Here is a 14,956-nt window from a genome sequence, read left to right on the forward strand (position 1 = left end):
GAATAACCTTAAGCATGCTCAGAAGCTTGTCATATTTCTGTGGCTGAGCTGTGTTTACACAAGCTGCCTAGGTGAGATCACTTGCTTTACCATGTTATTAGCAGCTCATCTGCACAGAGATCTGGCTATTCATAAATGCCCAAATAACATCATGAGGTTACAGCAAAGGAGACAAACTGCACATTTTTAGACCATAATCCTCTTAGGTACGTGCATTGAGGCAGGGGAACTGTAACTGATACTCTTGGAGTTTTCAATGAGACAGCTGCCTGGCTACTCTCAGATGCAAGGTGGTTTTTCAGTTTTTAAGGTTCACTTCATCTTTCACAGCTCTTACAGAATGGCAATCCAATCCTTTTTAGTGTCATAGTAAGATGGTAGGAACCCTAACAAATGGGGAGACCTGGCTGTCTTACCTATGCTGTCTTTGCAGCCTAAACAGAAGAAAGTACCAAGAAACCCTCCTTTTTCAGTAGGAACCACATGAAAGGGTGATGAGCTTTTAGGAGGGATTGGTTTTAATAAGTTTATTTCTACATCCTCAATGAGGACTACCTGGTGTCATCCAGAGTAAGGACTGGACCATGAAAACATTGCTGCAAAATGAATAGTCGCAAATGTGTTTTGAGTGACAATATACTTCTTACTCTATAAGAATATAAGGATAATGATATCTAAGGATATAATATCTAAGGGTATAAAATCATACTTTTTGAATGAAAAAATGTATTTCTTACAGGATTTTTATACAGCTTTATAAAAACACAGCTGATTGAATATAAGTTCATTGAATCTCCCTAGGGCAATTGTATATTGATGTTCTTCATTTCCACCCCAGATTTGCATGGAGGCAATGTACTCATAAGTATGTGTGGCTTGTTTGTTTGTTTGTTTCTTAAATATTACTTCCCAGTGGAATAGCTTTCCCCTTCTGCGAGTAATATTCTGGTTATGTTTATGTAATGGTTTCTGCAATGCCTTGGAAAAAAACATAGGCTGATAAATGTCACAGATAAGTAATTGGAATATGTTTACATCATGTTTGTGGTGCAGCATTGAACTAGCTCTGACAGGCTGGTACAATGAGGTGAAGGACTGTGCCAGCAGATAACCTGGGTCCCAGAATCTGCCCAGCTGTGCTGCCAAGCACTGCACTCCTGCAAAGAGCCCTGCACTGAAAGGGCACTGCTGCTTCCAGAGCGGCGTGTGGAGCAGCTCTCTTTGGTGCTGTGTCATGGCTAAACAGCCCTTGTTCAAACCAATGGCCCAGATTCTTACAGAGCTTTTTCATAAAGCTCTTATTGTATCCTGGACAAGAGCAAAGGAAGCAAATCAAATGTTAGGCTATGTTACAGGCAAGGGAAACCAAGACAAGACGTGCCATTGTACATTTTCACCTTAAATGCTCTTTGGCTTTGGCCATTTTACAAAAGGCACGTCAGAAATAGGCAACTTATGTTACCAGAATAGGCTGGATTTTGGATGGGATGAGAAGATGAGAAAAGATAGGGGAGGGATTAAGGACTGAAAAGAGCTAGTTTTGTGTTCCTTTCTGTTGTCTTACTCTAAGAAGTGATATATAAATTAAGAGCCATAGTAAGTCTTGGGTAAACCAGGATATTCTGATGGCAAGAGGAAAAAAACCCCTTAAAAACAAGTTCTCATCTCCTTCTTCCTTCTTCCAGAAATCCCCACTTGGCAATCTCCATTGTCAATATTTACACTGGTTTATATTGAAAGTGTACAGTTATAAAACTCTAACAAAGAATAGCAAGATCAACAGTTACATAAAGGAAGGAAAAACCTAATCATTATAGCATGCCTGGAAAGATTCTTGCAATTTATGTGTCTCTTTGGTATCTGGTAAATGTAACTGGTGGGATGGCAAAAGATGATTTTTAGTATACAGTTTAGAAAAATGGAGAGGGGGAGAGTGAAGGGACAGTAGAGCTCAAAGCACTGTACAAGCATTAAATAACCCTAATGCAAAGCCCACCTCACCAGCATAAGACAGCCTGTTTTACCCCTGCTGAGTGCCAGGAGACAGAGATAAGGTTAATCACTATGTACAGAATTCAAGGGCACAGTTTCTTTTTGCTTTCTTATCTGTACAGACTTTTCAATTGATTTATAATCCTTCTTACACAGGCCAGGCTGTTTAAATCCCATCAACACTGTTTATAAATGGAGATTTCTTTAATAACTCAGCCTTACCAAAGCAGACAGTTTTCAAGTTGCTGCCGAATGCTGTTGTATTCATTAAATCTCTTGCCAGCTGGCCACTATTTCCTGTCATCTGAAAGGCTTTGAATCCCTCTTTGCTTTGGGACTTGACTGGTTTTGTTAAATTGTGTTAAGAGGTGCTCCTGCATCATTTGTCACTGGCCTGTAGTGTTAATTGCAAAGTCGATGATAATTTCATGTCTCTGAAAATCTCTGTGATAATTAGATGCTCTGTGAAACTCTGATTTATTTGTTCTGAAGATGAAAAATAAAAGCATCTCAATTTTCTTTTTCAGATGCTATAGATTTAATAACATACAAGGTTGTTGTTAATGCTGCAGATTTTAGAAGGAGATTGTAATAAAGTCCATATAGCAGTACGAAGGCTAGTTTTTGTCTGTAACTACTGCTGTATAAACTGCTGATGTAACCAGCTGGAATTGTCCCAAGTTTGGGTGAGTGTTTGTCCAAAGAGAGAAAACAAATACAGTAGCCACAGTGGAAGGAACAGATATGCTACCATTTTATTTTCACGTCAGATTTGTGTGTTTCTGTTTGCTAGCAGCTGTGCTTAATAATAAAACTTGCAAGTTCAATTCTGCCAGTTGAATCCATCTGAACAGATTACACAGCAAAGCTCTCAGACCATTGGGAAGGATTTAGTTACATTTTGGTAACAGACTCAGGTAAACCCATGTTTTCCATTAAGTCCCTGCCCTATCTTAAACTTCCGCTGTTTGAAACTTCAATGAAGTTGAATTACACCAAATCTCACCCCCTAAAAGCTGCTGAGAGAGATGGTTTCTACTTGTTCCTGATAGACTTACACAGCAATTTACAAGGCTCCTGTCCTGGGTGAGTCCCCATACTAAGGGGAATGGCTGTCCCTAAGGCCAACAAGTACAGGGATGCCTTTCCACAGGAGTCCTTGGTTCTGGATGCTCATGCTTGCTGTCCCTGCCTAAGCCTCTGGTTTGCCATCCTTCGTGTCTACAAACTGCCTATTCTGGCTGTGCTCTCTCCCCTGTCCTTAATCATCAGTGGATCCAGCTGTCAGGCCCTGGGGAGGAGTGCAGCCTGTTTTCTTCTACTTTTTGTGTGTACATGGAGAGTTTTCAACCTCTACCTTCCTAGTTCTTCCAAGGCAGAAGTAAGTTGTGGTGTAATACAACCACAGATAGCTGAGACAAAGCCTATATTTATTGAACTTGTGCAAGTTTCAGCTTCATAACAAGCTCAAATTTAGATAAATTCTCCTGGACTTTGTTTTTCCTGGGGCAGACCAGATATTTTCAATCTTCAAGTGGCTTTGATAAAGAGACATCAGCAAAGTAATAATGAGCTCTTGCAGAGCTAGATTTTTTTTTTAATAGCAGCAACCTATAGCAGAACAGAGATGAGTCTCTTCCATAATGTGAAAGAAAGTCTTTGCAGGTGGAAGTTTAGAGAAGCACTGGGGGGCTGCTTTGGTTTGGGGGCATTGTCCTGAAACCTTAGTACGTTGCTTTAGCTCCTAGTTCTCATGTCATTGAAAAGCTGAGCTAGTTTGGGAAGCAGTAGGGTCAGGAGAGACTGAATACCATAAAGCAGCAGAAAACTAGCTTTTGTGTTCTGAATTTTGAGCCTCATTTTTTTGAAGGGGCCTCCTATCAGGGAAGAACATGATGTACAAGCCTTACTGGCACGTAAGAAAGCCACACATAGGTTGATATCATCTCAATGTGAAGAGTTCTTATATCTACATTAGAATCATATTTAAGCATCTTTCCATTACATAAAATAGGTCATGAACCCAGGGTTCTTCTGAAATGTCTTTCACTGTGCTCTCTTCTGAGTAGCCTAGCTGTGCTTGGCTGTGCTAGTCAGTTTGGAAAAATACTGGGCAAAGGAAACAGTTGGAAAACTATTTCACAGTATAGAACAGGCGTGCCGATTCTTGGAAATGCCACTTGGAAGTTAATTGAAAACCTTTGAAGCTTTTTTTTCCTGGGTCATTCTCCAATTACTTTTCAAATAATTGCAATGCTGCTTTAATAAGTTTTCAAATTGGTTCAAGGGCATCTAAGATGGGACACTTTGCTTGATGACCACTGTTGTTTGTAAGCAGCAAACCGTGGAGGTCAAGCATCCTTCTACCACAGGAACTGTAGGCTTTCCCGGGTGGTGTACAAATGCACTTATGTAATGGCTGAGTTGTTACCAGACTAAAAATATGTGCTGTCTCTTCAGGCACTTCGCTTAAAATCTTCAAATCAAATTTGTTGACTTTAGTTCCCTTCATGTTCCTTTCACGATGTTCTGTTAGTTACAAGCTTTCTGAGCAACTGCCCACTCCCTTTGCCCCCTGAGACTACTGGGAACATGGGCTAAAGGTTGTAGACAGTCTGATGAGGAAGTTCATGTTAGAGTCAAATGCAGCTGGGGAGCTTCTCCAACAGTTGGTGGAAGTTTTATATGGTGAGAGGAAAAAAACATTTAGGGGAGACACTGGTATAAAACATATGGGAAAAATGGGTGCAGCTGTATTCCTTCAAATCTGATAGTGACCAAAATAGCAGGATAAATGCCAATAACATTTAGTTGATACTTTGCTAGTTAACAGAAAAAACATGAAATAAATTTGCTTTTAGAGGCTTTATTTACTGTTTGAAAACTATAATGTAAGTGCTGTTGCTCTGTTGTTTTACATGAAAAAAACAGTTACTATATTCTTGTATTTTATAAAAAGGTTTTAACCATACTTAGTTAAGAATTTAATAGGATACTCAAATGCAAAATTCAATTCCTTTAAAATGAACAACTTCCATCAAGGAAGTTTGTCTAAAAAGGAGTGGAAAAGGCATTTACTTGCCAAGTCCAGACTTCTGTTTCCACTGCAGCTTTTTGATATTCCTCTTTTAATAGACTGCAGTCTTTCCCATGCTCTAGGTGCTTGGGATTGAATGTTTTTAGCTACTGTTGACTGAGAATTGTTAGCCAGTAACTCTCAATGTGAGGCTGATTGCTTTAAGACTGGCTTGGATACCTCTGTGTCCAATGTTCCTTAACATTGTACTTTTAGAAAAAAAGTTCTGCATAGTGACTTGTTTGTGGTTGTTCTCTCGTTTTTTAATAGCCACATAAATGTCAACAAGCTGGCATGCAAGGCAGCATAGCAGGGTTGTAGGATAACTGTGTCCAGTATTTTTCTGTCATTCTTGTACCTAGATACTTTCTTAACTTAAACTCTCTCTTGGCCAGTATTCTTGTGATTCCTCTACACTCAGACCTGGATTTGTGCCATCTATCCCATACGTGCTGGTTACTTATTACCAGACAGGCCTGTCAGTGCCTGAGGACGTCTCTCTCTTGGGAAACTTGTGGCTGGTAAGGCTTTTTCAAAACAAAGGATCATTTGTTGATATGCAGAGCAACAATTCAGAGACAAGTATACTGAGCCAAAAATCTAAATGTGTGTTTTGTTTTATGTGAACGTCTGTCTTGTTGTGAGGCAAAGCAGGCAGTTGTGTGTTGGTTTTTTTCATCAGTGAGTACCCATGCAGAGAGCTGGTCTGTTTTTAGGACTTCATAAACAGAGCTGCCGTTACCCACACACATTCCTGTCCCTTCCATCCCTGTCATCCCCTCCCCTCCTGGAAGATGGCATAGACAAGGGAAAAAAGGAATTTGGTCATTTGGGGCTTTTGGTAGCTGGTTACAGTCTGTAAAATGATGGCTGCATGCATACACACAGGTGTCCGATGGTTTTGGAGCAGGTTCAGACCTGTTACACAAACTATACTTGAAAGGTCACTGGCAGTACCCAGTGAACTAAAATGGTCCTGGATGCACTGCAGTTACATTTCATGTTCTTTCAAAATTTGTTGATTTAACATCATCTATGCTGCCCACCTGGGCTGTGCCCACATTGCCATGCAGAAACATTCTAACCCTACCCTGTCATTTCTTTCATGGAGTTTCTCCCTGCAAACCAGCTCCCCAGCTTGCCTCTAGCTAATTTCTCTTCCCTCTGCTTTCAGAGCAGCCTGTGTTTGAGGTTCAGAGCCGTTAGGAGAATTTGTCCAGTTGCTGTATCATGTGAAACTGGGCAAAGTCCTTCACTCCTAACATACTTGCTGTACAAGCTTATATGGGGGTTATGTTTCTTTCCTGTTCAGGTCAGCTTAGGCGTGGTCAGATGATTAATTTGGTTGCTTGTACAAGACCATTTCCCTCAGCCAGGGCAATGTGTTGCCAGAAACAACCTGAATTCTCAAGTGACTCCAGTTTAAAACATTCCCTTCCATCAACATCTTGATTCTATTTCAACAAAATAATTAGAGCAAGACAGCTATTAAGAAAGTGCCTGCCTGTGTGTGTAATGCTGCATTATTGTTCTAGAGCCCTGAGAAAGAATTCATTGTAGAAAATGTGGCCCTTGCATGTAGAAGAAAGAATATAGATGATATTGCCGTGTGAATTCAGGTACACAGGGTTTTATTTATTTATTCTTTCAGAGCAAAGAATCAGCCTCTTGTTGTTACAAGAGGGGACTCAGGGAGCCCTCTCACTTGCAACATTTGAAACTCCCTTTCTGGGTAGTACAAGTTCTACACTTCAGCTGCTGGCTGTGGATGTGCAAACACCTTGCCTTAGCAAAATGACTCCCACCTGGCTTAAGCTGAAATCTAGAGAGATGATGCTAAGGAGTTCTCTCTCATTCCTTAGCCCAAAGCCTGAAATCTGCCCTGCTAGTCAGTGGTGGTCCAAATCCTAATGCCAATCCTGACTCTGGTTTCTCTGTGAACCCCTGGTCTAGGCTCACCAAAATGATTTCTCTGGAACTCGTCTCAGTCTTGTATGTTTTAGCCATTGTGCAGTGATCTTTGACATCTCCAGACCTATGCTTTGCCAAGTAATTCCTTATTTGCTGCAGCTCTAAAGAGTTGGCCTCTGGCCCTTGTTTGCTACAATCCAAATTTGGTTTAGTCTCACCCTGCCAGCTTCAGAGGAGTGTGATGGGACAGATGACTTTATTTCAAGTCATATTTTACATTAAGTTATAATTTGTTACTTTAATGAAATTTACATTTACAAAAATAATATAATGAATTATTTTTGTGGTAGTCTCTCTCAAGAAAAGGACATCTCAGGAAGATGACAAACACACCCTGATAAAGAGAAGTCATCATCTCTGCTGTTGTTAGTAATATAGGCAAATTAGCAAATGAACCAGAATTTTTTGCTAACATTTCAGTTTACAGGCTTCAGTAATCATTCATCAGTAGTGAAAATGTGGTCCAGTTCTGCCTGAGTTTTCTGCTCTGTTTTGCTGGTTTGGAATCCCTTCTGAGTGTCCAGAGTGCAGTTATCACGCTGGTGAGGAGCAGAGGGTCGGGTATGGATTTGTAGCTTCACTGACAAAATGAGAAGGTGTTTAAATGTTTATAGCTTCATATCCAGATTTATCAGATCTTATTTTAATCCTATCTTAGTAAAATTGTGTATGTTTAGTATGGTATGTGTGCATTTTAATTTACTTACTTGTACTTTATTTACTTACTTTACATTTGAAAATTGCTATTAATCCTATTAATTAAGGCTTCAATGGTGGCTCGACTACAAGATACTTGATTACAAGATGCTTCTTTTGGTAAGGAAATCTGAGAGCATTGTGTCTCCTACAGCACATCTGCTGTATGTATTTTGTGTGTGGTTTCAGCATGTGGGAATCTGAGGGGCTGCATAGTCAGTGCTGGCCTTTCCCAAGACTTTGACAGAATCTATCATGGGTTTAAAATGCTGTATAGAAAGTAGGCAGGTAGGTAGTGGTAGGGGACCTTTCATCTCTCACAAGAGCAAGTGGTTGATTTAAAATTATGATTGTAACAAACAGTGGATTTAAGGCTAAGTTCCAGTACTGTGGTTAACTTAAAAAAAAATAAAAACAAACAAACAAAAAACCCAACTTAACAGTATTTGAACAGAAAGTGCTAGAATTGGTTTCAAGCCTGTTTTGACTTAGTTGCCCTACAAAATATGCTTTTGAGAAGGTAGATGGGGGAAAGTATTAACAGTTGTATGGTTTAGATGACAGTATTGCAGACAGCAATGTTACAAAGTCCAGAAGAGTATGTGGGTTTATTCAGATCCTGAGCAGCTCAGTTGCAGAAATCTGTGACTTTAGAGTTGTCCTGCAGGGACCCAAAGCCTCTGTGGCCAGTGGAAAAGTGCCAAGGTGGCAGTGGCAGTAGGAGGATGATCGTCCCACAGGAGCTTGGTGCCAGGCCAGTTTGTCCCAGGGGCCTTGAGGGAGCCCTCCAAGCTCTGAAGCTCTCCAGGATTTAGGAGGACGCAGAAGTTGTTCTGGGTTAAACAGAGGCACGTGTACCATGTCCTTGAAGCACGTGTTGGCAGAGGCAGTGCCGTTTGCGGGGGCTCAGCAGAGCGGGTGTTGGCCGGCCCCGGTCACAGGGCAGGGGCTGCTCCTGCTGGCCTGGGAGGCTTCTGCTTCCTGCTGTGCACCCCCAGCGAGTGTCAGCGACCTCTTAACTCGCTGTGAGATAAAGGAATGACATATTGCTGCAAGTGGCAACATAGTAAGACCCACTGTAGGAAATGGTATCGATTCCTGAGTAGGAGACAGGCCAGATCTTTTAGGGTTTGTATCAGCAGGAAAGCAGTTCTTCTGATTTAGAAAGCAAAGGCCAAAAAATTATTTGTTTCAAAAATCTTAGCTATGTCTTCTGAAAATGGGAAGAATTAAGATCACAGTCCTGTCTAAATTTAAACAAAACACCAATAAAAATTGCCAAAAATGACAAGAAATATATTATTCATCTGGGTATTTTTATGATTCTCCTCATGCAGAGGTCTTAATGGGTTTGTCTCTGAGTACAAAAGCAAAAAGAAACAGATCTGATATGAAAATGACAGATCTGGTGTTATCTCCTTAACTTATAACAATCAGTTGTTGAATAGTACCTAGAGGATGATCTGTTTTCTTAATGGCTATCATTAAGTCAATGATGTGGGTTGCTCTTCTATAATGATGCTGTTTATTTTGTACTTCACTTTTTGCCAAGATACTGTTCCAAAGTTGTTGATAAATCTTATATGATAGTATTGTACTTGGCTCCATATATTAGGTAAATAAGGAGAGAGATTCAGTAAAGGAACTTGCAACCCTCCTGACAAGATAGGTCATTACAGACAGTGCAAGGGGAATATAGCTTTATGGCTATTTGGATTTTTTCCCCTAATAAAAAACTGTGATGTTTTTCCAGAATTCCCAGACTCAAAAAAATAATTGACATTTTCTGGGACACAGCTAGACTGTAAAAACTGAAAATAAAAGAACTGATTTTTCTTTTTTTCTTCCTGGCTACTGCTCTTAGGCACTCTGAGCATGTGCCTGAAAGTGGCAAGTGCAAGAAGCCAAAAAACAGTTCTCCAAAGTGCAGTTACTGACAGAAGGGTTCCTGAATCTCTAGCAGTAATTGACATTATTAGTTTAGTACTATTTCACTTCATTTATCTCATTGTAAAATCAAGCTACAGATAAATAGCTGAGTCTTGAGGTACACTAAATGGCATGACATTTTGTCATATTCCATTCTTGTTACTTGTGGTTTTGTGGGGAAAACACTGAATTTGTTAAAAAAAAAAAAAAACAACAAAACACACACGTACAAAAAGGAAAACACACAAAAACATCTTAGTTTTTGAATGCCGTGTGAATGTATATGAGATTAAGGGTTGACTTGGCTTCTTAACAAAGCATTTTATAAATTTCTAGTTTGTAAGGTTTTTGTATGTTGTACCTGCAGAATCAAATCAGGCATGAGCCTCAGGTCACTGTATGAAGCAATTTTCTTGAAACACACTTGAGCCCCTAGGAGTAAAGATGGCAAAAAGCTTCTGGTGAGATGCACTTCTGGGTTGCATGTCTGTATGTTCCAGAATATGAGAGCAGGTTTTAGATGCAACTTCTTTACAGGACACTTGCACAGCAATTCCTGCACACTCACTGTGACCTCTCAGCAGTGCGGCTCTGGGTCACTTGCTGTCATGGTCTCAGGCAATTCCAGTAAGCCAAATGTAACACTCCAGTACTCCTAAATGCCTTTTCCTTCTCCCCATGTGCTTGCTGTTGTGTCTTATTTCTGTCTGAAATGAGATGCATTTCACTGTTTTTTTCTTATATTTTCATATAAAGACTATTTCTGAGGTTAAACACAGTTAAAAACAACAAACAGAAGCCTAAAACTCACAGAGGTGATTCAGCTGGCCTACCCTTGCTTTGAATACATATGTTTGCATTGTGTAGAAGGTTTGTTGGCACTTGACTGCTCAGTGAGTGATAGGGACACTTCCATCCCTGCAGGACAGGCCTTCCAAGAGCATCTTCACATGACAGTGGTGAGGCAGGGTCAGACAGCATTCCAGGCAGCAGAGCAAGTAAGGTACTGAATTGTCTCAATCAATCATGAGGATTAGGAGTTGCAGGAAGTTCCTAAGGGTGAATTTTCACTGGACACATCATATTCATCCCTTTTCACTATTCATCCTGGGGAAAAGGGACATCAGTATAAGATGGTAGAATGATCCCAACTCCAAGGAGCTGTGAAATATGTTTGGCATTGGTATGACCCAGCAGTCTGCTACTAAAGTAAAGAGAGGTGACCTATTTAGGCCAAACCAGTTCTAGACAGCTGTAAGCTAAGTTTTATTTTTCTTGTCTGAACTCCAAATACACTCTTCTATTAAGGTTAAACTAGTTTTGTTTAACCTTAATGCTTATTTAGTACTGAGAGACTGCAGAGTGACTGGCAGCCTGCAGATATTCCATTCCCCAGGGAGTGGTGACAATCTGCAGCTGGACAGCCAATCCCTTCTCTATACACCCTCTAGCCATCAAAAGTTCTGAAGTTACCTTTGAGATACTAAGGTCATCTTTGAAACTAGCTGACACAGACTTGGATTTTGGGAGAGTTGGATCTGGGGGGAATTGTTAACCTGAGTATTCTTATGTGGCGTGTGAGTCTGAGGCCACCTCAGAACAGCAGCAGCAGAACCCACAGCCAGCCAGCCAAACAACTTGGATAGGTCAGCTGCTCCCTATCAGCCTAGGAAGGGCTGTGTACCCTCATAAAAAAGGGGAAGGATAATCTGGTAAAACACTCTTTCAATCTTTTAAGCTTCAGATATGCATCTTTAATCTACCTATTTACAGTAGTCTTAGAAACCATACTTCTGTTTTTGTGTCCTTGCCAAAGCATGAATAATCTCAAGATCTAAACTTCTTATAGCTCCCTAAATTAAACTTTGTACTTCTGCTACCTAATAACTGCAGAACAGAATGTTAAATTTGGATAAACCATGCTGACAGTAAAAACAAAACAGCTTGTGGTCTAGAGGTGGGAGTGAGCTGTAGATATCTTAAAGGTAGAAATTACCAGAAGAAGGAATCGTTGGGGGCAGTAAGAGTCCTAAGGGATGAACCAAATAGTTCAGGAAACAAATAAAACCACTGAAGTTCTTGCAGCTTGGTGGGTTCAAGTCAGTCAATTGTGATAACAGCTCAGGTGAAACAAAGGAGTCTCACAGCCTCTTGTAGCTCTGAGAGAAAAGATGGTGTCTTTGGTGGGAAATACAGAGGGCTAGGAATGAATGACCTGATTTGTAATTGCTCACAAACCAGCATATTCACTTGCAAGTCGTTTGCCCATTAATGCTGAAGATGTGGCCATTAAGAAAGCAGCATTTAAGCAGGGTCTAGAAACAGAAAAACAGCATTTTGAGGACAGATAAGGTTTGGAGAAAAGACAATAAATCTAATGTATGGATAGGGTAAAATACTCAGTCTTAGCCAACCTTACAATCATAAAGACTACAAAAGGAAAGCTTCTGTATATTGGTCTAAACTTATCTCCTGATGTGGCCTATTGTCAGCCCTCCATTCTAATAAACAACTTGTTTTTGTTATTATTATAAAAGTATCAGGTGTAGTGACATTCCTAAAGGGTTGATCCTTTTTGACACATACAGCAAGAATTTAGATTGTACAAAGAATACAGTTGATTCTCCTCCCTTGAACTGTGTACTGATTCTAATAATAGATTTTTTTTTTTTTAATCAGACAGATTAAGGTTAAATCTAGAGGAATGCTTTCAAATACTGGCCATATTTTTTTTACTTGCATGCTACAATGGTACGTTCTTCTATTTAATTTAAATTCTTTCATCACTGTAATGAATGGTTTGATTCCTGTGCCACTGTTATCATGATAAAGATTTTTGCTGTTTGAGAAGTAACAATGTATAATCAAGGGATATAAGAGATTAATAGACACATATGAAATTAGTTATGAAAAGTGACAGCAAGGAATGAGAGGAATCCACAGAGAAATGTTCATAATGGCCAGTGTGGGGCTGCTTAGTCATTGCTGAAACACCTGGTGACTTCATTAGGGCACCATATTAGGTGGAGTTAAAACTAATACAAATCAGCTCAGAGCCCCAAAGCATTACCTGGTTTTACTTGTAAATGTTCCAGGGAAAGAATCATCTGATCATCCTCCAAGACACTAATTTGATGTCCAGGGCATTGCAATAACTGGCATTTCAAGTGCTCCTGCCTGGATGGCTTTTCTGTGGAAAGAATTTAAGATGTAGGTTTGCCAGTTCTTTGGAGTCATATGTTTGTACTGAACTTGACTCAAAAAGTTGCCCTATTGGGCTGAAAGAGAACTGTTTCAACTTAAAGCAGAAAAGTGCAGACACTTTTGTTTGCAGGATTAGGCTTTTCACACTGTAGCTGGTTGGTCTCATTTTAGCTTCCCCAGGGCTTTTCTTTATATGTAGCAATAAGGAAAAATTGCATTTCTGATAACTTAGAATACACAGATGTTAAATGCCAACGTCTGTGGATATGCTTGCTCTGAAGGAGCGTGCTTCCATGCTGTAGGTGGTGTTTGCTTTCAGTATATCTCATGCACACTTTCTGGGTGAAAGGAACTCGGTATCTATTGATATTTTCATGTTAAACATCTGTTGTGTTTTCCCATAGGAGCATTTCACTAGATCTGTTTACTTGCACTGATCCACGGTCAAACATACTGTTGTGTTTCCCCAGGGGAACGCTCCAGTTATGCAAACCAAACCATGGATCTGTCCCCCTGTTCCCCAGCTGCACTGTGGTTTGCACTCCTCAGTACCCAAGTGAGCTCTGTGCCATATTCTCTTATGAAATTGCTCATGTAATTGGTCATACTAGCTCACAAATAAGAATAATTTCAGTCTGCAGTTGTGTACTGATTTATAGATGAGCAGGGGGCTCAGGTTTGTGTGGGCTCTTTAGTTTGGAGGAGTTGCACTTTGGAAACACTTGTGTGAGGGCTGGGGTGGAGAAAGGGCTTGCAGCAAGCTGGGGTGATGGGATTCTGCTACGGCAGAGGCATACCTGGGGCCTGAGCAGGGCTTGTGTACTCTGGCCATATGGGAGAGCTTTTAAGTCCATTATTACTTGTTTGCTGTGGCTGTGCAACTTCCTCTTCCCCTTTGTACACAGTTTTTTCTGACATGCTGTCACTGCCTCCATCTCTCCTGACAGAGAAAGCAGAGAACGCGATACAATTTCCTACCTTCTGTTGTTGAGTTGGTTGTTTAAAGAGAGAGAATTTCCCTTGGATGATGCCAGAAAAGAATCTGTGTCTGCCAAGGTTCTTTGTATAGGAACAACTGTTAATATAAACAGGCTTCCTCACAAATACCCAGGCAGTGGGACAAAACCACTTTGGAAGTGAGGGAGTCCTGCCCCTCCTCCCCCACCCCTTCTTCCAAGGGTATTAACAAATTCATTGAAGGGGATGACCATTTGTCTGTCATCCAAGGAAGCTTCTTATGGTGAGGCATCTTCTTGCACTTCAGCTTTCAGGTACTTTATCTCCCTTTCAATAGTTTTTCTGAGCGCAAGCCAGTTCTCTGCCTGTGTTGGAAGAGGAGCCCATGCCACCATTTTGTTATACCTTGGCCTGAAGTAAGGCAGTAAGCAGTGGGAATTAAACACTGTTCTTCTTTTGTTTATTTTATTAGCTCACAAAGTGTAATCTTCTCTGCCAGTATTGCATTATTCTTTCTCCGTGCTTCTGTTGAGCATTTTATAAAGTGCAAGTAAGTAAGGACACTCAGTTTCTTCTGGAGAAACTTAGCAGCTTCAAGCCAAGGCTCCAAATAAGGATGGAGCTGTGGTACTTGGGCATCTCTAGGTAATTTAACCTTATAACTGCTGCTAAGCCTTCAGTAGTAGAGTATCCCTTGGTTCTCCAGCGTTAATTGCATGACCCAGAGGTTTGGTGGTATTTGAAAACTGGAGAGGAAAGAAAGCCTTTAAGGCTCCAGAATTAGAGATGTGCTGAAGTGCTGCCTTGCGTCATGTTGCCATGTTCCCCTGACAGCACTGTCCTCAGTGTTTTCTGTATTTAGCTGCTAGGTTTGATAACAGGAACAGCTTGTGTGCAATTTTGCAGTGTTCAGTTTTACATTTAACAGAAGTGTAAAGTTCAGTGTCATGGAATTTCCCTGCTTGGTTGTTAAAGATAACTTGGTACAGCTCAAAACCGCACAGCCTGAATTGTAGGCAGAAGTCTTCCTCCCCCAGGTGAGTATGTTTATGGATTCAGAGCTGTCCTGACTCTTCTCCCATGAAAACTGCAACAGAAGATCTCCTCTTGGAGTCTACCATATTTTATTTT

The 14,956-nt window shown here is 40.5% G+C and overlaps 1 protein-coding gene across 1 annotated transcript in view; it reads left to right on the forward strand.

The window, feature by feature from the left end:
• Positions 1-14,956, forward strand: part of SESN1 (sestrin 1) — a 78,601-nt gene that overhangs the window by 45,958 nt on the left and 17,687 nt on the right. The window lies entirely within an intron of this gene.

The sequence above is a fragment of the Camarhynchus parvulus genome, chromosome 3, assembly GCF_901933205.1.
Source record: "Camarhynchus parvulus chromosome 3, STF_HiC, whole genome shotgun sequence".
Lineage (NCBI taxonomy): Eukaryota > Metazoa > Chordata > Aves > Passeriformes > Thraupidae > Camarhynchus > Camarhynchus parvulus.